Source organism: Podarcis liolepis (genome assembly GCF_965112155.1).
Source record: "Podarcis liolepis genome assembly, chromosome: 11".
In the NCBI taxonomy this organism is placed as follows: domain Eukaryota; kingdom Metazoa; phylum Chordata; class Lepidosauria; order Squamata; family Lacertidae; genus Podarcis; species Podarcis liolepis.
Window position 1 is genome coordinate 29933045 of NC_139565.1, and position 22391 is coordinate 29955435.

A 22391-nucleotide genomic window follows, 5' to 3' on the forward strand; every position below is an offset into this window, starting at 1 on the left:
ATGAATCACTCTTTCTATCTCACAAAACCTGCAAATATTGTTCAGCTTTTATTAGTGTGCGGCAATAACAGGGGAACAGGACAATTCATGCTGGGAGCTACAGTGGTGATAATTCTTAGAACTGCACAGTATCTCTCTGTTCTCTACAATGTCAAGGCTGAAAACCACAGTAAGGAATGAAAAGAACACTGTTTCCACATAGCAGAAAGAAGAAAAGAAGAGACTCAGAAGGTGGGCAGGCTTGGGTGGTAAGGATTAACTATCTGTTTTAGTATAGCCTTTTCCCCCTTCTTCTTCTTCTTCTTTTTTTTTTTTTAAAAAGACATTTATATTCAAAGTAAACACTCCGGTTCAGCTAAAGTTAGTTGTGACATGCAGCACAATTTTACTGAGGAATAAGTTCCATTTACTTCATTAGAATTTACTCCCAAGTAAGTGTGCATAGAATTGCAGGCTAACTTTGACTGGCAACAATGGTATTAAATTTAGTCACAAATTATTGGTCTCATTGGCTTCAATGGGGCTGATTTTAGTTGGCTTGGGACAAAGCAAATATTCACTTTGCATGTTGAAACAGCTAGATTGCCATACTTTGAGAATGTTGGTGAATATCTTTATATCCAGTAATACTCTCTCTCTCTCTCTCTCTCTCTCTCTCTCTCTCTCTCTCTGCGTATGTTATCCAAGAGCAACTCCTCCAATACCAGCTAACTCAATCCCTAAGATTTGGGGGGTATGGGCTTTTGTTGATGACTGCTACTAGGTTACATGAATCAGGGATATACGGCACAGACTTCTCTGTGGTGGCCCCCTCACTTTGGAACACCCACCCACCCACCTGGAGCTGAGTTTGTTATCCCTTTTTTGCATTTACGGTAGTTGATAGAGATTCTGTTACTTTAATGCCAAATGATTCCTGTGTTTGAATGGTTTTGTTATTTTATAGATAGTAATGGTTATTTGTGTGTGTTTTATTTATTTGTTATACATGCATGTTTTATCTTTTATTGTACATCATATCTGTGCTCCTTCTGAAGGAAGTGTGATTCTTAAACTTAATAAATAAATAAATAACAACAAGAAGTGTTTTTTGCTTATTTTTTGGGTGGCCTGTTATTTCTGACAGAGAATGGGGAGATTCACATTTAAATATAAATTGAATCATGCTTCTCTCCCATCCCTACTGACACTAAATTATAATAGTTGCTGTTGTTATTATTATTTTGTGTTTATGTACCTCCTTTCCTCCTTTAGTTAACAGATTTCTAAACTACCTTTCAGGATAAATTAACCTCCCAAGTTGGTTTATAAATTCATTCCCCGCATCATTTGCTATCTTCTATAAATGAGTTACAGTTTGAAATTTAATTTGTAAAATTAATGTAGGATATTAATAACAAAAACTTGTGATTGAGCCAATCAGCTTTCTTTGGATCAACCAACTGAGCTGTTGACTGATGTCACAGCTAAATCTGAATCTAATTTATTTTTATTTCTTTAAGAACAGATTTCATAGAAACAGCAGTCTACTCATTTCATTTTTGTAGAGAAAGTCCAATTCATATAATGAGAAATGTTAGGCTCACATCTACTAAAATGTTACTATGCTGCACATAAAATTTCTAGAGAATATGAGCTGGAGCACAATGCCCTATCTTTGTATCTATTTTAAGTTACAGCAGCTACATAATTCTTTTAAATGCTCCTACAATATTTTTGTGATTTCTCATATAGGTTCTAATGCACCTGAATTGATTTTCTCCTTTGGCTTGCTTCAGGCCAAAACAATGTGAACTGAGCTAAAGATGACCACAACCCCAACTTTCTACGGTAAGTATATCTCTATTTATAAAGCATACATCATAAACATATACTGCAAGTCTTTCCAGAGGGGGAAAAAGTGCATAAAATAAAATCTGCAAAATAAAACGACATTTTAAAAAAGAGATTGCGGCAATGTGAGTTGAAACACCTCCAGTTAAATGAATACATAATATATATTACATATAAAACCTATTAATCCAATTTAACAACAGTCAATGCATTTATGCTAAGAAACAGCTAAAAAGCACTAAATGGAATTTACAGAGATGAATAAAAAGCACAATTACCAACTAGACTTGGGAGATTCCAGTTGGTAAATGAGTCTGTGAAATTGCCTTCTGTTAAAAAAGAGTATTAATGGCTATGTTAGCACTTGACTAATATTTTATGGTGCAGACTGTTGCTAAATTAAACCCTTTGTGTGTCTTCCTACAGAGACACTTAGTTATAGTTAGAACGGTTGTTTCCTGTTAAATACCTTTAAGAGTTTGCTGTGGGCTGAAATCCTTGCCTCAGCTTTTCTGTATGTTGTAACTGTGTACATGTTACCTTTCCTACCTGCTGAGAAGATTCAGGTGGTAAAATGTCACAGAACCTTAGTATTATTGGGGTGAACAAAGCATCCAGGCCCTGCTTGCTGTGAAGAACCCTGACACACATGCAACGCTCCACATACACATCACTGCAGTGTCTGTATAGCAGGATGGGAACCTGTTGCCCTCTAGACATTCTTGGACTCCAGCTCCAGCCAGTGTTCAGAGATAATGGGGGCTTTAGTTCAACAGCATCTGAAAGGCTGTATGCTCCCCATCTCTGATGTATAGAGAGATGTATTACCTCATCCATCTTCCAATGTGGATGTGAATAGACACCAGCATCTATCCTTGTAGGCCACATGCCATGTATGGTTAGTGGTTTATCTGAAGTGAGACAAACCATGAGCCTGTATTTGAAAGCAAAACTAGGTATTAGTGCAGCAGGACCAGGAGAGAAGTGAAACGGCCAAGATCTTTGCTATGAATACCTGTACAATGGCATATTCATGCTTAGCCATGGTTTGGCTTAGCGTTGCATGTGAATCAGGTCAAACTCCTCAAACCATAGCAGTACCATATTCTGACATTTTCTCAGTATGTAGGAAAAAAGCCTCTTGTCATAAATCACAAGAGATACGTACCATAAAAGTTTGTCTTGCAATTAGCACACCTTTATTCTAGTACAATGCAAGTCTGTGTGGAGCACTTTGTCTCAATCAAAATGACAGCATATAAAGATGTTGGGTGAACACTGCATGATTGATTATTAAACAAGCATAGTGTAACATGTGTAAGCTTTCATAAATGCTTGTTCGCTAGCATGCATTTATGCCTATCAGCTATAGCTCAAGTCAGGTGGTAGGATAAAGCTTTCAAGAAGAAGGAAAAGTTGCTATTGTGGTGTAAGAAGACTTGAAGCACCATATGAAAATGATTATAGAAGGGAAGCGGCTTTGATATAATCATTGATATAATCCACATCAACCATTGATTTAAATAGAATGTGCAGTTTGTATATGATTCAAGATTTTTTGTACTTCAGCAACTATATTCTGATTTGTAGACAGACAAATGGACAGTGGACCCTTTGGAGGACTTGACTTCTGTTGCTGTCTGGATAAATAAATGATTCCTCCACTGAAATGATCTGGGAAGCCTGCATGTGTCAGATATCCATGTGCATCTGGATCTTTTGGATTGGTCCATTTATCTTCTACAAGACATTCTGCCTGCAGTAATGCAGTACAAAGAGAACACATTATATTTTCTGTGTGTTTTGACCAGGCTCACAAGAAGCATTTCCTCTTGGATCGCTCCAGTGGTAATTTAATAAAGACCCCACCCCAGGAATTGGCTTGACGGACGCTTAATTCGATATAATTTTCATTCTCATATATATATATATATATATAGAGAGAGAGAGAGAGAGAGAGAGAGAGTGTTAAAGTTAATGGTTTGCTACAGGAAGATGAACAACAAACAGAAAATTCCACTGGCTGTTGTATATGATACCTGACTCACAGAAGGAGGAAAATCCACAGTAATGTACTGAGTCATCATTGCTAACAGAAGCATAGCTCTTTTACAGCAGCAGTGAGATTGGTTTCAACTGGAGAAACGCAGCGGGCGGTTCGCAGAGTGATCCTCGAGCATGCTGGGGAAATGATCCCTGGTGTACGGCCAACTGCAGTTTGTAACATCAGAAGTACTGCCTCTTAGAGCATCTGCAGCACGAGTTACAAACAGATTACAAGAAGTGTGTACGCTCCAAGCTGCTGTTACATGAACCATATCTTCTGTATAGCCCAGAGCAGAAGAATTAAATTGTGCAATTCTAATTAGAAACAGAATTAATGCTGTCTACTGAGGATGGAAGGAAGTGAAATAAGCTAGTTAACGACAAGCAGGCTCTTTGGGATTTTATAGGCTTTACCTACACACTGGAGTTGCACCGATCCGAGGGTGCATCGTTGAGGTAACCCCTGAAATATTTTGAGCCGAGTCATGACATGAACACTATCGACTGGGTTTGTTAGGAGTGACATGGTCAAATAATATTGTTGCATAATATTCTTTGTAGCCTGCACTGTGTGTTTGCAATGTATCCTGGTCCCAAAATGATGACTGGTATGATTAAGAGGTGGCCCTACTGATTGTTTATCTCATTAGGATGATTTATATAGTATTTTTATATACATTCATAACAATGACATAATGTCGTGAAGGCATGAATATGCAATGACAACGAGATGCAACTAAAATAATGGATCCATAAAAATAACATTTTATTGTGAAAGAGGATGTGGACCCCTCTCTCTCTAAGGAAGGGGAAAGGGGAAAGGATTTCTGCAGGGAAGCCAAACTCTCTATTTCTTAACCTTATCAGGAGGAGCTGAATGAGTTATTTGTCATTGTGAAAGATTCTTAATGCCTTCTTTATCTGCATATGAATATTCCCTATATATTATTAGGCTCACAAATGCTCCTACTAAATTATTGAGTAAAATACAATATATATAAAACAATGACCCTTTTTTAGGAGTACAGACTTTAAACATGTATATGCATCTGTGCAAATAACTTTCTATTTATTCAGTGATCTTAAATGAGTTTTTGCAGCAAACATGCAGACTTTTAAAAATATTTATTGCATCATGGGTGTGGGTGTGTGATAATAATGGGATCAGAACAGACATGGAGGGGAAATTTAACCCTTTCTTCCTTTGCTGCTGTGTGAAGAAAAGCTTTCCTCTTGGAGCTAAATTTAGCTTGGGGCAGGGGGCAGAATTGCCTATTGGCACCAAAAGATATTTCCCTTGGGCTGCAAATTGCAGCTTCAGAGAGGGATCTTTTCTCCAAACTTTAGCATGGAGAGATGGAATTAAACTTTCCCTCTCTAACTGAATAGTCCTGAGGCTGTTTGGGCTTCCCCACACCTGCTTCTTGCATAACCAAAGAACTGCATGCTATTTGTATTTAGGCAATTCTCATCAAGCCTAGGTTGACCTTTAGTTATTTGAAGGATGGCTGTGTATTGAGGAAAATGTATCATTTTCATGCTCAGAATTTTACTTTTCTTTTCTGTTGGAATGCTAGGGTGTCCAGTCTATGTTTTATATTTCACCAGGGTCTGGAATAATTTCAGGCCAGGCCTTCCACAAAGCTCTAGAGACCAGGCCCCAAGGCAGTGGAAGACCATTTTCTGGTGGGCTTTAGTCATGCCTGGTGTTTATTTGAGTTTGTTCTAAAGTCACCATACTTTGTGCACAGAGTACATCTTATAACTATTACTTCACATTCTCTGGAGCAAGAGATTGCTGAAGACATTTTCCAGCCTGAGGAGGATTAACAAATGGTGCCCCCCTCCCAAAGTTAAGATGCTCAGTACCAGAGGCCAGCCAAGTTATTTCAGCACCTGAGGCAGTAGATCCCACAAGTACCCCTCTCCCGTCATGACAGTAAAGTACAGTACAGTGGTACCTCGGGTTACAGACGCTTCAGGTTACAGACACTTCAGGTTATAGACTCCGCTAACCCAGAAATAGTACCTCGGGTTAAGAACTTTGCTTCAGGATGAGAACAGAAATTGCACGGTGGGGGCCCCATTAGCTAAAGTGGTATCTCAGGTTAAGAACAGTTTCAGGTTAAGAACGGACCTCTGGAACGAATTAAGTTATTAACCCGAGGTACCATTGTCATACATTAAATACTTGACAATTTGCTGGCCTTTCATTACCCCCCAAATCAGCTGCCTGAGACCTAATTATGGCCTAAGAACATAAGAATAACTCTGCTGGATCATGCCATCATGCTTCTTTCACAGTGGCCAGGCCCAAACAGTGGCAAGCAGGACCTGAGCACTCTCCCTGTGTAATGGGAGGGCCAGCTCTGTCAGAAATGCAGCCTTGACCCTGGAAGTACTGGCACATTAGGTTGTTAAATGCAGATTAAATCCTATCTGAACAAACCCAGAATAAATCCAACCATCTGATGACTACCAGGAGTTTTGAAGTTAAGATGAAAATGGCTGTAAGCATTTGTTCTTGCCTAAAGGCAACCCAATTGATCTCAAGGCAGGGCGAGACCGCCTACTCCATGTAGCAAAGTAAATTCATTGGTAGCTACATTTGTTGCTTCCTCATTGCTCCTCTTCTGTCAGCCAAGGAATGACTCCAAGATGGTGCCGCTTCAAAGAGAAGCATCAGCTGTGTTTCTCCAAGATGGCACCACCTTTGAGAAAATGGCCACCCCAAGAAGTCGATACTATTTTAGAAGCTCCCCACACACAGTTCTTCACAAGGTATTTTTTGTGTGTGTAATGCTCCTTGCCCCTAAGACTGTGAGATGCCCAAGAGTTGCATACCCATTTGAACATCAACCTGCCCATTTGAATGTACTGTTTGTCACTGCTGACATGGCTCCCTCCATATGTAAGTCCTGGGACAATTTCCCCTGAAAAGCATCCCTGAAAAAGGACTCAACAGAAAAGGCTGTTGGTTGACTTTGTTCTGGACCAGCAAGGCAGTTGTGACCCACAAAGTGACGCTAATCTTCAGTTTGGGAAGTAATGCAAGAAATAATAAGGAAGTGTGTGGCAAGGCACCCAATGACTGAGTCGCATTTTCAGTTTGGGTGATCCGATCCACAACAGTATAATATAATTTTCAATAATAAAGATCCTTTGAGCAATAAAATGATAAAAAACCTTATATGGCCATTAGCTGCTAATGGAACAAGTTGAATGGGGACAGTAAATCCATAGTACGTACCCAACATTTGTATTATAGTATATTAATAATGAATCCTAGAATACCTATTTGAACCATCAGTATTCTTCTGTTTGCCCTGTGGGAAATTAGAATCAATATCATACGCATTATTTGTACATTTCTATACCCATGTGTGCATATGTATATTTAAGTTACAAACTAAATAATGGGCTTTACTCTGATTTCAGATTTTTAACACTCTGATGCACTTCTTCATTCTTCCCATCAATTTAGTCTTCGTGTTTTTCTACATCCCTGAATTAAGTCAATAATGTCAATTACTTACCATAAGCATAGTAAATACCATTCTAATACAAGTTATTTGCAATGTGACTTCCTCATCTGTATGCATTATTGTGCTAGGAAAATGAAATGAAACCCTTGATTTGGAATCTGAAACAGAAGTAATGATCCTGTTTACTGATTGACTGAAGTTGGGTTTTTTAGTTCCCGTTTAATAGCAGAAACAGAATGAAACATTCAAATAAAACAGTGTGTGTTTAACTTATTTAAGGAAGCATTCATTTATATACCCAAGTCATGCCATAAACGCTGTCCCTTTTCATGGTGGTGATAATTCTACATATTTAATAATATAACAAACTCACTTTAACAGAAAAGTGTCAATTTTATTATTATTTCCTAAATGAAGTCCATTTTCAAATACTGTTTTGGCTCTTGTTTAGGAGTAGATGTACAATTGAGAATGCATGGCTATAAATGAGAGTTGTTTTAAAACAGGAGATGGCATACGTTGAAAATAGGCTAGAGGTAATGTATTGGTGATTAGGCCATATATGTGTCATAAAGTCAGAGAAGCATAAGAGGTCCCTTTTAATTCTGTAGTGCTTATAAGAACCACTTTACATTTCAGCACCTTGTAGCAAACCATATACTAAGCTATTTATTTTGCACCCTACTGATTACTCTGTAGCTGTGGTCAATTAAACCATACTGTTGTTCTAGCTATGGTTTCTGGGAGACTAGTCTTCGGATCGTTACTTAATGCTAAGCAATACCTAATTAGAGGCTGTTATTGCTAAGATAACCTAATTGTTGGCTATTGTTTCTGTTCTGCTGATGATGGTAGCTAGCTTTGATTCCACCTGCTAAGCTTCTGAAAATCTTAATGCCTTTTCCCTTTTCACAATTTCACTTTTATTGTAGAAGATGTACAAAGCTTTCATAATTCCCCTCCTTCAAACATTTTCTTGAGGTTGTGGGGAGTATTCCCCCCCCCCAAGGAATAGCACCACTAAGTTTTATGCAGATGTGTTCAACTATGACTGTAACATGTAGCTTGTTGCTGTGTATTGCATCAATCTGTGGCCACATTTGTTCATATTGGAACTTCAGTCCAAAACATATAGGTTGCTCTATAATGCTCAGCAATAGAGCATATGCTTTATGTTCAAAAGGTCCAAGGTCCAATCTCTGGCGACCACAGATAGGGTTGCCTGTAACCCACTGCCAAGAATGTAGACTACACTGAACTATGCATTGAACTATATTGCAATAGTCTGATGGTATAAGGCAATGTTCTATCTTCCTACCATAGCCACAGAAGTGGAGTCAATTTAAATGACTTTGTGGTAGCTCAAAACATTGTTAGTCTAGTGTTATACGCTGTGATTTTATGGTGGTGCAGTAGCTTTTGCATCTGCTCAGATGCTTAATTCATGGCCACTACTGGGGCAAAATATAAGCATTTCTATTTAAAAAGTCAAACTTTATGTTATGCCTTGGCAAAGATAATAGGAAATAAGTGCCAGAATGAAATCTTTTCATTAGTACAATATGATAAAAGAAACAATTAATGATAGGACTGAGGTGGCCTCCAAGTTCAACAAATCCAACTCTTTGCAGAATGTTGGCTTTCTCTATGATTGGGGGGTTTTTTGGATAGTGGTTGTTTATTTATTAAATGCATTCTGAAGGTAAGATTTGACAACTATCTTTGTTAGCATCACATTTATAAATTCACTAGCCCAGGCATAGGCAAACTCGACCCTCCAGATGTTTTGGGACTACAACTCCCATCACCCCTGACCACTGGTCCTGTTAGCTAAGGATGATAGGAGTTGTAGTCCCAAAACATCTGGAGGGCCGAGTTTGGGGATGCCTGGTTTAGAGGTTTTATTACAATCAAGCAGTACATAAATGTTGCAAAACTAACAATTTGCTGACTTTTCATTAACTTCAGAATCATCTAAGATAGATGTCTCACACTTCCTAAAGATAGGGCCAGCACTATGAGAGAAATGGGTTGCTCCTCATGTAAATGTTTGCCATACGTCATAGAATCATAGAATCATAGAACTGTAGAGTTGGAAGGGACCCTGGGGATCATCTAGTCCAACCCCTTGCAATGCAGAAATATGCAGCTGGTCCATACAGGGATCGAACCTGCAACCTTGGTGTTCTCAGCACCATGGTCTAACCAACTGAGCTATCCAGGCCTGAGCTAACGTCAGATTCAGATACTCCTGAAACATCATGAATAATAATAATAATATGTATTATTATTATTATTATTATTATTAATTGAATTTATATACCGCCCTATACCCGGAGGTCTCAGGGCGGTTCACTGAACAAAATAAAAATATAAAACCACAAAATTTATAATCAAAATAAAAACAACAACCCAATTACCCCCCCATACGTATATCGATATATAGTATTCTTATTTATTTATTTGTTTAATCAGAAAAGAGTGTTAAACATTGAATTTTTCATCCAGTTGTACTTATTTTAACTTAAACCAGAGTCTTCTGATAGCCTGGATAAACAGCTAAATATGTGTTACATTTTTTCCCTCCCAGTACCTGTATTTTTCAAGCACATAGACATAAACAGCAAACTTTTTGAAGTTATTTATGTACTGTGGTATTCAGTTTCAACTAAAGTAAATAACTAGAACATGCCCCACCCCCGCACCTAGGAGTAACTAACTCTTGTTCAGGGCCCAGTGACAACTGTAATGGGTAATTTACAGCCTACAACAAGGCCTTGGGATTAAATAACAGTTGGTCTTGTAAACCAACAGGCTTCAGTGAAAACACAAGTAATTTGTTTATTGTCTTCTTTCAGTTTCCCAATTACAATTGATCTCTGTTTAGCAGCCTAGTGTTGCTAATTGTTAGGGAAAGGAGGAAATGTCTTAATCTTTATAGGCATCTTGTAGCCTAGGGTTTGACTTCATAATTCACCATGTCAATCTCACTAAAGCAAAGATAAATGGAATGCACATCCTTGGAAACTTGTATCTTAACACATGCTTGGAAATTAATGTATCAGCTGCAAATGCTAGATTGGGTAGCCAAGGTAAATCACTGAAACCTGCGTTGGCACTGGGCTTTGCAATATTGATAATCAAGAAATCTAAGCATAGTTCATTCAGGAAATCTCAGTGATTTCTATAAAACATGCCCTGTCGTTTGCTTAGGATCACAGCTATGGTTTGTGGTATTCTCCAGCTTGTTATCTATTTAAATTCTACTGGTGATCATTAATCAGCTTTCTATTTCTTACTATTTTTTGAAAGGCCTGGTCAGCCATAACTCTAAAGGGAATGAATGATTCACCAAACGTTTAAGCCCCATTACGTTGCTTTTGATGAAATGTTAGTGGTGACTGACCATTGCAGAATTAGCCCCTCCAGGCATTGTCTGATGGTGTGGACAGGAACAGAACTGTGCTATCCAGACCTGCCCCCAATATTAGTGCACCCTCTGGCCATGACCTAGAAGTATGAACATAAGGCACCACCAGTGCTCTTTTCCTGGGGTATGCAGGGGTACTCATACCCCTAAACAGTTTGTGTATCTAAGTTTGGCCTCATTGAGGGGCAGCATTTCGATATGAGTAGGGAAATGAGAGCACCCCTAAACATTTTTAAAGAAAAAAAGCACTGGGCACCACTATGTGCTTAGAATGTTCTGTGTGACTGGTGAGGCTCTCAGTCACATGGAAGCCCAATAGGGGCTCTTTCATACATTCAGGTGGTGAACTTCAGGCTTGGGGCAATTACAACCCTCCAGAACTCTCTATCTTGGTCCTCATGACTTTCCTCAGGCCATGCCCCCTGTTCAAGCAATATTTTCACATGCATTAAAATATATATCTGTGATGTATGATACAGTGGTAACTCGGGTTTCATACGCTTCAGGTTACATACGCTTCAGGTTACAGACTCTGCTCACCCAGAAATAGTGCTTCAGGTTAAGAACTTTGCTTCAGGATGAGAACAGAAATTGTGCTCTGGCGGCGCAGCAGCAGCAGGAGGCCCCATTAGCTAAAGTGGTGCTTCAGGTTAAGAACAGTTCAGGTTAAGAACGGACCTCCGGAACGAATTAAGTACTTACCCGAGGTACCACTGTATACATTAGCAGATATATGCCACCTCATTTTTAAACTCATCAGGGGTATGGATGTGCATATTGTGTGTATTTTCCTCAAATATTTCCTACAAACCCTTTCTCGGGAATGAAATATTGCGTGTTTTCAAAACCCTGCTTTGCTATTGATTATGTTATTGAAGAAGAGCATTTACCTGATTTCTGATTAACAGTTGGGTTTCCCACATATTTGGAAAGAGATCAGTGTTTTGCAGGCCTGGCTGATCAATGTAATAGTGCCTTTATCTAGAAGCAAGGAGGAGAATCTTTGCCTCACCTATAGATACAGCTCCCAAGTCATGATAACTATGATGAGTTAATCTTAAATCAGACTTAATAATCTTTTATCCTGGTCTAATTGCACTGATGAATAAAAATGAATATGTATTTGAAATATTTAAGATAGATTAAAATGATTTCTTTAATAGTTCCACAGTGTCCCAGACATCACCAAAAGGACCATTATGATGCAGAAAGGTTGCAAACGGCATGACCATTTCCATTATGTGAGGAAAGAGGTATTCCGGAAGGTACAAAGTGTGACTTGATGGTCAAGATCAGGGGCATAATAAAAAGGCATGTGCAGTAAGATCTGGACTTTTTGAAAATGTTGCAGCTGCTGAAAAGCCAGGGTACAAGTGGGACTGAAAGCATATCTAAGTAATTAAAGAGCACGAGAAGGAGCCAAATGGCTGTGGGGAGGGCTCAGATGGATGGAGGCTGCCTATGTTAACTTTTGAGAAGGAGACAGTGGTACCTCAGTTTTTGAGCATCTCTGGTGATGAACATTTTGGTTTTTGAATGCCATAAAGCTGGAAGTAAATGCTTCGGTTTTCGAATGTGCCTCGGAAGTCGAACATGAAATGTGGCTTCCGTACTGAGTTTTCCGCTTTGAGGCTTCTGTACTGAGTTTTCAGTTTTCGAACATTTTGGAACTTGGATGGTCTTCCAGAATGGATTACGTTCAAAAACCGAAGTACCACTGTATTAAAAGATTCTGCTGCAAGCTATCCAAAAGAAACCTAAAGTCATATTGAAAGATAATTTCTAGGACAGTGAGATGCCTCTACAGTGGTACCTCGGGTTAAGTACTTAATTTGTTCTGGAGGTCTGTTCTTAACCTGAAACTGTTCTTAACCTGAAGCACCACTTTAGCTAATAGGGCCTCCTGTTGCTACCGCGCCGCCGCTGCATGATTTCTGTTCTCATCCTGAAGCAAAGTTCTTAACCCGAGGTAATATTTCTGGGTTAGCGGAGTCTGTAACCTGAAGCGTATGTAACCTGAAGCATATGTAACCAAAGGTACCACTGTATATGAAGTGGTATGAGGACGATTTTTTGCAACCTCTCTTGTTTCAGCCCCAGCGCTGTCCCAAGACATATTGCTGCCTGACAGAAAGAAGAATAAGTGCCCAGCCCTTCTGTTCAATGTACAGAAGCTGACTGGACTAGCAGCTGAATCTGGCAATGGGATGGTGTCCTCTGATGTACCTGAGGGTAATTTAGGGGGTGAATGACAAGCTTGTGGCACACATAGCTCTGATCTTGAATAGAGATCTTGAACAAAGGGTAAAGACTTTGAGGACATTCCTTCCTCAAAGCAAGGAATTGTGGGTGAGGCACCCCTTGATCAGAGGCAAACAATCAGACTGTGGCTCACTATACCTCGATAAAATGGATGTGTATTTATTACTGAGAGTGACATCGAAACAAAGCTGGGTCAGTGAATTAGTACTTATGTAGTTTGGCTTTCATTGCTCAGCTCTATCAACAGAATATATTTAATATTTCATGGGTATATTTTCTACTCTGTTATCTCTATGTTTGTTACTTGCACCGCCTCAGACCATTTGTTTCTTCACTGGAAAAGCTCTATCAATTCAGAGTACTGTAAGTACACAGAAAAAAGTCCTTTGTAAACATCATGATCTGGAGAATCTGCCATTTCTTTTTACATGGTTGAATGCATAATGCTTCCAAGTACACAGATCACATTTTAGATTTAGATCTCATTTACATAATACATAAGAATGCAGGAAATGTCCCAGAGGGCAAATAAACACTTTGAGCATAAAAATGGAAGAAGTCTTGGAAATCGTTCCTTTGTTGGTTTCTTTGGCTTTTTTTAAAAAAAAGAAAAACCAGAGATAGTAATCGGAATTGTACAACAATATCACTTTCCCTAGCATACTCTGAAGTGTTTTTTTCATTGTTTTTCTTTCATGAAAGCTGGAACAGATACAAAAACTGCTGGTTTAGTAGTGCCTTGAAGGATCTCTCCAACAGGTGAATTTTAATGAATTAGTTCTTTTAGCACCTTCTTTACTGTATAATCTATTGCTGCATGAAGATGGTAACATATGCCTCCATTACAGCTAGGCTGGACTATTCTATTCCATTACATTTGATTTGGGATTACTTGTGAAGAGTCTTCAAAGCTTCACTTGGTCCAGAATGCAGCATATCAGTGGTTGGTATTAGTGGGCACTTACCTATGGGATCACACTATAGCTATCTTGCAACAAATCCTGGCTGGATTTGTTTCTAGACATAAGTCACTCCCACATTAGGTAGTGATGGCCACCTACTTTGATGGCTTCAAAAGAAGGTTAGGCAAAGACATGGAGAATAAGCTTATCAATGTCAATTAGCTATGATGGCTATGTTCTACCTCCACAGTCTCTGTATGCCTCTGAATACCAGGTGCTCGAAACTGCAGGTTGGAAGAGTGCTGTGGTACTCAATATCTGCTTGTGGGCTTTCCATGGCCATCTGGTTAGATACTGTGAGTATAGAGTGTTGGACTAGATGGGCCTTTGGTCTGATCCCACAGGTCTCTTCTTAGTTGTTAGTAAATATGATTAAGGCTCTTGTGTCAAGGATAATTGAAGGGTCCTCCACCTGTCCCCTTGGTATCATTCTTCTGTTGTTTAAGATCTGGTTGAGAGGCCCTTTGCTGTGCTCCATCTATCGTGGAAACAGGGTTGGCTGTGAAACATGTCAGGGCTTTTTCTGGGGCTAGACCCAAATGATGGAACTTTAAGCACTATGAGGTTTGGATGGTCCCCTCTTTATCCTCCCCCCCTTTTTACTGGTTAATAAAGACTTTTTGTTCTAGCACGCTTTTGCCTTGCTGGGAAGATGATGCTTTTATTTAAAATTTATTTATTATCTGTTCTGCCTGCTTCCATTGTATTTTCTTTATTATTGTGGTTTTAATTTGTGATTAAAACTTTTTAAAGTCAGTCTGAGTGACATGTGTTCATTGGAAAGCTAGGACAGAAGTTGTCTTATAAGAAATACATACCTACATTCATTCAGTGGTACCTCGGGTTACATACGCTTCAGGTTACATACGCTTCAGGTTACATACGCTTCAGGTTACAGACTCCGCTAACCCAGAAATAGTGCTTCAGGTTAAGAACTTTGCTTCAGGATGAGAACAGAAATTGCGCTCTGGCGGCGTGGCAGCAGCAGGAGGCCCCATTAGCTAAAGTGGTACCTCAGGTTAAGAACAGTTTCAGGTTAAGGACGGACCTCTGGAACAAATTAAGTACTTAACCTGAGGTACCACTGTACTTGATTGGCTATAACAGGATAGACATCTAATGCCTGAGGTTGGGTTGCAGCAGAGCACAAAGATGGAGGCAACTCTGATTTACATATACTTGCAATCAGTTGCTTAACTGCAAATAAAATGAATGCTAATTCCATTTTTTTTTATCACCTAAGATCTGTTATGCATAAAAGAGGCATCTACTTTTATGATCCTTTCTAAAATAGCATTGCAGGAGAATTTTCATCAGATATGCACAAAAGTGCCTCATTCTCTCCACCTTCCCCAGGAAGACCCTAATCCTGTGTAGAAGTTCCCTGTGCTCTGTGTGCTGGCCCCTCCTGAAACTGCATGCTCCCCACTCTATAATTCTTGTGTTTGGGAGAACATGTGAAATAGGTTCTGCACACATACAGCTGTAAACCCTTAAACTTGCGCAGCTCCACCAGACTTGCATAAAGGTTCCCTTTCCGCTACAGTCCTTATAATATAGGCCACTAATTTACATGTTCGTTTAACATTGTGGGAGTTATGTACCATCTTAACAGGTCTTTAAACTATTTTTGTGTATCATGCCTATGCTACCAATTGGTAGGGTGTGGATTTCAATAAAAATAATTTTAAAAATTTTAAATTATTATTGTTATTGCAATTATTATTCTTACAAATGCTGTGAGATGAAGCAGTTTTGGTGGCACACATACTAATTTACCATATTTTTCACTCTATAACACGCACCCGACCATAACACGCACGTAGTTTTTAGAGGAGGAAAATCCGTAGGCATGCCACCCGTAGGCATTCCCTCCATAACACGCACAGACATTTCCCCTTACTTTTTAGGAGGAAAAAAGTGAGTGTTATGGTGCAAAAAATACGGTGCATTGATTGACCATGTGTCATATGGTACAAGACAGCATTTGATAGGGGGGTGCTTTTTAGAAAGACGTTGCCTTGAGTTTATTTGTTTTTTCCTTTCACCTTTATCTTCATGGACATAACTTGAAAATAAAGGAAATAAAGACACATGAAGAGCAAAGCAAATTAATTTAAGGTGGCAAACTGCTCCAAATAAAGCCTGCACATTTATTGAAAGGATTGCATTTCTAAGGTTTCATTACAGATTGCAGTGGTGATGTTCCCTTAGATCCAATTTGGTGGCTGTTTATAAAAAAAGGATACTCATTTCCTCTTTCATCAAAATGGCTTGTATAGCTTTATTTCAGTGGTATCCTCAATTTTGTCAGTGTTTAATGAGTTCTGTAGTACTCTGTGATATCTTTTTTCTTTCTTTACATATTATTTCCTATGCTTGAGCCAAGTGCTAAGACACTTAGCCACTGCAATAATTTGACTTTGTGCACGTATGCTAACTAGAGAATGATGAAATCCAGCATATAGGACGTTTGAAGATTAAATCCTTAAGCAAGTAGTGACAAACTCCTTGTCCTTGAAGCTTAAATAAATAACTTTCCGGTGTTTTTTTAACCTGTTCCCCCTCTCCCCAGCCACCCCAGCAGTGAGGTATGTCATTCGACTGGTTCACATCCATCTCCTTTTATTGATGTCCACTTTGTTATCTGTACAGGCCATCAATTTTGCTGCCTCTCTGACAGCCACTGGGAATGTATGAGTGGAGTTACTGGACTCGGTGTGCAGGGGAGGGAGAGTCAGCTTTCTCTAGGCCTAACAGTTCCAATCAGACATTGGTACTAAGTCTCATAAATCTTGTGGGTGACCCAGGCGAACTCTGAGGCTCAGAGCTCACTGAAAACTGATCAGGCCTCTGCTTAGTTTTACAGGCCCTTTGCAATGACAAGTGAAGGGTTCAACAAATGCACAAAACAGATATATATTAGTTGAAAAAATTAATGGCTTTTAAAAGAATGTTTGACAATTGTTTAAGGCTGTCCATAGATCCATTATACTGATAAACGACCAACTTGGTTTATGCCAGAAGGAAAGCAACCTGTTTGATTTTCCCCTCCCCTTTACATTTATTTTAAGGGGAAAGGTGGAGGGAGGGAGAAAAACATAACATAGGCTGTAGCTGTTGCTTGCTTCATGAGATCCACATGTTCTCCAGTGAGCAGAAAGACTAGAGAAAGCCGGAAAGCGTACCTGTATTGCATAGATTTAACCTTACAATCAAATTGAAATTAAAATGGCTCTGTAACTGCCCTCAGTGACCTGCTATTGACCATTTGAACTTCTAAGTTAGGGTCAGTTGGGGCCCAGAATAGGAGGTCAAAAGCTGGTCAGTGCTCTTCAGCGCTAGCATTTTGAATGGGGAAGATTTTATTGCCGTGATTTATACAATTTGCTCAGACAGGTTAAGGAGACCTTAAAACATGCCATGGCGCTGGCTGGGTACACCATCCGCTTAGAAAATAAATTCTGATTGTCCAGCCGAAATCTCTTGTGGCTACGCCTTTAAGTATTTTACCCTCTGTGTTCTAAAGATTCATTCCCACACTCGACCCCTGAACGTGACAAGGTTAGTGTTTCCAGATTTATTTTAACAATACATACCCACCAAATGAAGCACTTTACCAACCTGATTAATTGCAAATGCAGAATAATAACCACCATGTAATGAATTATTTTGGGGACACGGCCAAACTCATATAGATGTTAAGCTCTTAAATCACTCACTGAAGCTCTTTGAACAAAATGAAAATCAATATTTTTACCCAATTCACAAAGATCCAAGGTCTGGGATTTCCACCCTCCCCCATCATACACTATTTACTACTATAATATTATCACTGATAATCAATTATCTGCAGAGATCAGGACTATTGAAATGTATGAGAAAGTTTCCTCTTGACCTTTTCGTGAATGGAATTTGGAATAAATGCATTTAGTCTAATCAAATACAGGTAGGGGAGAATTATGCAACCTTCCTCAGACAATGGGTTTTCAGTCTGTCTGCAGCATCACATGCCATTCTAGTGCTAGGTCTCTGCTCATAACAATTAGCAGAATGTGCTTTTGAGGCTTTTGTTCATATAAACCTGACACGAGGGCCTGATTCTCACAAATATCTTAAACCTATGAATGGACTGTACCACTAGACCCTCTCTAGGTAAGCGTAGGGCAGGCTTCCTTAACCTTGGCCCTCCAGATGTTTTTGGCCTACAACTCCCATGATCCCTAGCTAGCAGGACCAGTGGTCAGGGATGATGGGAACTGTAGTCTCAAAACATCTGAAGGGCCGAGGGCGAGGAATCCTGGCGTGGGGCTCCCATGATTGCATGCTTCCCCAATGTATTCCTGCATTTATAAAATTACCATGCTATCAAAGTAATCCAAATATATACCTTTTAATCTAATTTTAAAACAGAGGCTTAACAAAACCCCAAACTTTATTTGCTTTGTGCAGCTTCTCCCCTTGAATTCTTCTGCAAAATGGTGACATATCTAATAATTTTCATGGAGTGGGGATGCCTATCAGCCCATGTCACAGATCTTTTCAGTATGTGGCAATGCTCCCTTCACGGAGAAGGCAATGGTCCAGTTCTGCTTGTTGATATCTAGATCCATATGTATAGGATGTGTGTGTGTGTGTGTGTGTGTGTGTGTGTAGATATGAGAATCCACCTGCGCTGGTGTGTCCCAGACTCAGGCTTACCTCTTCAGTGATAAGGAGGCCCATTGACAAAGTTAATTGTCAATGCCGGTCAGGTGAGTTGCAAACAGTAGTGCAGTTAAAGCCATAGGTGTTGATCCAGCTATGATTAACCTTGACTAAGTGCCATTGAAATGAATGGAACAACTAATGACACAAGTTAGCCTCAAATCAAGATTCTTAAGTCATGGCTGACAACTAACTATGCAATTAGTCATAATTAGGGATGGAGTAGAAATTCTATTCATCTTACATTTAAAGTGGAATTTACCAAAATACAGTAATGCTTTCTGAAACAATATGAAAACTGAAACACAGCCAGCCTTTGAAATTTGCACTTATCCAAATTTTGTGATGCAGTTCTCTAACCAACCAGTTTAAAAAATTGCATATATTTCGTAAAACTGCATAAACGTTAGTGAAAATAACTTTAATTAGTGAAAATAACATACAAAAAAACTATATATTTTGGAAAGTGATTTGTTTGTTTCTTTGTTTTGACAAAAACCCCCGATTCATATGTATTATTTACATTAAAATTAATATGTATTATTTATTTTGCCTGTAGGGAAATTAGTAAAACAAAATGTCTCAATGCACTACCAGTGTTGCTACTTCATCAGTGCTGGAATGTATTTCCCTTTGAACAATAAGAAATAGATGAAGGATGTCAAAGAGTGGTCAAGGACATGAAGAGCATCCTTATTTTAAGGCATCCCAAAGGTCTAGTTTTCTAACCAATAGACTGTGCTGATTCTCTACATTACACCTTGTTTCTTAGGGTTCTTTCAAGGTGCTGTTATTTTGGTTCGGGATTAAGTAACATACCCATAAATGCAGGTTGCACACAAAAAAACCAGGCTTCTTGTGGTAAGGAAAGTGATGAGCAAATGCACCGTAAAGTGTGGGATAACAATTGTTTGAAGCAATGTAATCTGACCTCCCCACAAGGAAATATGAAGAAATGCTTAATAAATTGCTGTCCTCTAACCTGCCCATAAACTTTGTGCAAACAAGTCAGGATGAATGCTCGGTAAACAGGTCATCTGAAAACAGCCTTAGATCTTACTTAGAAACTAACTACAATAATCTGTATAGGACTGGTGCCACAGGGTTCATTAAGAGAGGGATCTTCAAGGATTTGCATCTGTATCAGAAATGTTTCTAATTTTTAAGAAATGGCTTGATTGCCTCATAAATTGTTATTTTATAACTTTTAAAATATTTTCATTATATTAACAACATCAGGACCAAGTTTGACATCTGCCTGGGGAGTGGAGGATGTTATTCTAACTAACGCCACAATGGTCAGACGTAAAGGCCATGTTCACAAATAAAGGAGCACCTTTGAAGAGTTCTGCCAGTTGTAGGTGTCAGATTCACGTCTCACTGTTCTTACAACATGGAAACTCCTTCCTTCAGCCAATTTTCTCCCTGCTTTTTTGGTACTTCTGTTCTCCACGCTTATCTTAAAGAGCTTAATGAGGAAAGTAGGGGGGAAGGAGCAGTAGAAATCAGTGCAGTATCCTATTGGCCCTATGATGCAAAACAAAAGAGAGTCATTTAATATAGTCTAACTTTTTATCCCTTATCAAAATACTTTGCAATAGACACATCAATCTTCATTACTTTCTCTAATAAACTGAGGAATATTCATTATGCTTTGTTCTTTTCCATTAATATTACCTTTAATATTTAATTAGCCGTCCAAGATCTACAGTGTAACTTAGAGAGACTAATGAAGAACACGGAGCAACCTTAAAACTCTGGCAATGTGGAACATATACTTTAATAGCTTGTATAGAATAAGGCTTTAAATAATCAGATTTGCAGCCAAGCTTTGCATTTTAATGTGAAAATGGGTTTTATCCCTGTGTTATCTTCTTGGGATATATGGGAGGCACAGACAAAGCATTGAATTTTGGCTTCATGAGCTGCAATGAAAGTCTTCCCAGAGACTTCAGATCTAATACCCTTGGTAATTTCAGTTGTAGTAGATAATACAATATTTTCTGTCATAAAATCAGCTGAAGTAAACAATTTGGCTTTCTTTTGTAAAACTTGGAGTTAATGGATGCCACTCAATGCAAATTGCATGTACTGGATTACAGCCAATCTCATCATTAAGTTGGGTTAAAAACAGAAGTGGAAAAATAAGAACATGTGGGAAAGCTGTCCTTAAAAGGTCACATTCAAGGTTTTGAACTGGATGAGATGAGGATGAGCATTCAGAGCTTTTGCTTTGCAACACGTATCAAATGCAGAAGGCAGAAATGAATATTAATCCTCATTGATTTTAGACTTTAAAAAGTGGAAGATTGTATTTTTGAATGCTTTCCAAGTATCATATCTCTGCACATAAAAAAACCTAAGGCATAATGGAAAAGAGCTAGGTCAGAAACTTTTCCCATGATCTAGTTTTCTACTTACAAGGAGCTTTCCATGAGGGGATGTGGCATTAGAAAGCCAGCAGCAATTTGACATGGTAACAGACCATAATTTTGCTGAATATGTGCAGCCTCAATATTACGTCACATAGTTAGGAGGAAATATTTTACAGGAAATCTAGGGAGACTAGTACTAAAAGTCAAGGCTTTCCTTCCTTTGCAAGTGTAATTCAAAATACGGCGCAGAGTTGTGCTGTTCCCAAAAAATTATTCTGCATTTTGTTTTGACCGTTTCCCATTAATCATTGCAAAAAGAAATTGCATTTGATAATTATCAACCCAGAGAGACAAATTAAACAACTTTATCATGGATGGGGTACACACTTTTAGTGGTTGCCTTTAAAAAAACAACAACTAGCGGATAGTTTTTGTGAGTGTTCTTTCTTTCATTCTAGTGCTTCTGGAAACCTCATGGTGTCACTGGTTGCACTTTCCTATAAGTCAAGAAACTGGGGTGGCTGGTCTTCATGTTCATGACAACTGATTTTTCTTTCCATAACAAAAGCTAAGTCTTTTTACTTTTAAAGAAATCATTGCAAAAATATTTGTTTATTAGGGGACCGTGTCCCATTCTTGCTCTGCTTGCCAAAACCTCTGCATCTTCATATAGTATTCCCCTTTCCACCTACGCATTCACCCCAAAGCTGATTTTAGTCCCTATATAATATTTGCATTAAGATATTCTCTAATACAAAAACGTAAAGATAATAATAACCCCTGTTTTCATAACAGAAGGGAGTCTCTTGGGAAGTGCTGTTGTTTCAGATGTCAACTGAAAAAGAGAGAAAACACGTGTAAACTTGAGAGAAACCACACCTAATTTCATTCAGTAAGGCTAAACTTTGTCTCAGTAAGTGTCATATTGTATGACCACTGGGTGGATAGTGTCATTATATAGTTTAATCACTAGGTGGCACTGGACATGTATCTGGGTGACACTAAGAGTTTCCTGTTGCTGTTCTGCCTTGTTTAAGAGCAACAAATTGGGTCCTCCCTTAAAGAGGGCACGTATTGCGGTGAGAACTGGAGAACCAACACCCTGTGTTGTGGGTGGGTACAATTGGTTAGCCACAACACCCGATTGGTAGGTCCCTCGAAGCTGGGTACAATCTGGCCAATGGGATGCAGTCTAAATGGTTCGAGGGACCTATTATGCCCATACACGTGATCCAGAGCTTCCTCTTTCGGCGCATGCATTCGGAACACCTGCCCACCTCTCCCTACTTTT

The 22391-nt window shown here is 38.9% G+C and overlaps 1 long non-coding RNA gene across 1 annotated transcript; it reads left to right on the forward strand.

The window, feature by feature from the left end:
• Window positions 1-204: 204 nt before the first annotated feature.
• On the forward strand, window positions 205-7637 carry LOC310688754. The gene is made up of 3 exons (XR_014517143.1): window positions 205-248; window positions 1735-1830; window positions 3424-7637. It is a non-coding gene; the product is annotated as an uncharacterized lncRNA (long non-coding RNA).
• The last annotated feature ends 14754 nt before the right edge of the window (window positions 7638-22391 follow it).